A 1,691-nucleotide genomic window follows, 5' to 3' on the forward strand; every position below is an offset into this window, starting at 1 on the left:
TGGGACAAAGCTCATGAATGCTCCTGAAAACGTACAAGATCAGACACCTTTTTTACCTTCTCTGAATAACTGCACAGTCCCAAACATATTATATTGCCATAATGCTACTTTGTTTCCCTCTTCTCTTCTCTTACTCAAGCGTGGAAACTGCACTGTAATGGAATTTTATTTGATGGATTATTTTTTGGCACTTCTCTATCAAAAAAGATCAACCAACAAATTGCATTAGTAAATCTCAAATTTGGTGTTGTTAGCCAAATGTAATTTGCAACTTGGACTACTTAAAATGTGTTCTCCGTCAAAACGCTTACCAAATTGAGTTCTTTTTTTAGGAGTGTTAGGTCGGAGAGTGCACCTCGCCCGGCCAGCGAAGCCAGCCATTACATCTTTCCATTCCAAATGCCGATAGGCAGTGTCTTGTCCGGTATTAGATTGGTTCTCCGTCTATAGGTGGGGTTAGCGTCTTAAAGTTTCCTTGAGAAAAGTCGGGTAGGCGAATCGAACCAGGGACCTCCCTCACGCTAGGATACTGCTCTATCCACTACGCCACGTCTCCACCCTCAAAAGGTTTACTTCCGGCGCTGGGTTTGAACCCAACACACCTAGAAGTGGATTCTGGCCATGTTCGCGCTGCCTTTTAGACCGCTCGGCTACACCAGCTCCTACATAATGGTTTGCCTAGTTGTTTTTCATGTTTTCACTATATTCCATGCGTTATTTCCAGGAGAATATTCCATTTTATCACTTGTGCATTTACAGTGATTAACGCATTTCTGCACATGAAAGCGCTATAATTTCGTAAAAGAAGTGTTCACAATAAAATTTGCTTGTAACGCTTTCCAAGGTGGAATGAAGTAAGGAACATTTTTTTATGTCTTTCAAAAAACCTTCTGAATATCGGTTGCTGTAATCCCAGTCCTCAATTCGGTCTGTTCTGAAGGGATTTGCCACTTTGCATGAAGTTCTCCACCCATCAATGGCTCGAGAATGGACCAGGAAAGGCTCACCCACTTCCCTGGGCCTCTTGCCTCCCTTCAACATGGCCCTATATTTTTTCGGACCTCACGACTGCGCTCACTTGTATTTTTAAACAAAGATTGGAGAGTTATAACAAAAAATGGTTACAGCAAAAAAACCGGAATCTTAACAAAAACATTTAAAGGTTTTAAATTGGCCTCCAATAGATTTTGTTTAAACAAGTGAATGTCACTGATACTTTTTCTGAGTCTCTAGTTATGAAACACGACTCAGCAATGGTACTTCACCATATCTAGATACACTCTTTCACTCATGCAAAATATCCGAGGTTTGTTAGCGTGCTTATGCTTGTCCCCCTCACTTGAAAGAACTCTGTTGCAGTTTTCCAAAGGCTCCTGACTAGTTTGTTTGTTTTGACAGTCTGGGTGAGTGGATATTGAGGATCCGGCCACCCAAAGGCTAACCGCTAATGCGATTTTTGCTTTGGACTATTATAAACACACTCTTTAAAAGTTTTGAAATGAGTCAGACACATGGTCTGTTTGCTCTACCCCTTCGGAACTGAAGAGTCTACCAATGGTTGGCTCCAGAAGAAACCTTAGTAGACTCGGTAGGTCCATGGGGATGTCAAAACCTGTTGTGTGGAGTGCCCTTTGCCTTTGCGAAGAGAGCGCTGGACACACCGCGACAATATGATGAGATTCTTCATTTGC

The sequence above is a fragment of the Tigriopus californicus genome, chromosome 12 (assembly GCF_007210705.1).
Source record: "Tigriopus californicus strain San Diego chromosome 12, Tcal_SD_v2.1, whole genome shotgun sequence".
NCBI classification, from domain to species: domain Eukaryota; kingdom Metazoa; phylum Arthropoda; class Copepoda; order Harpacticoida; family Harpacticidae; genus Tigriopus; species Tigriopus californicus.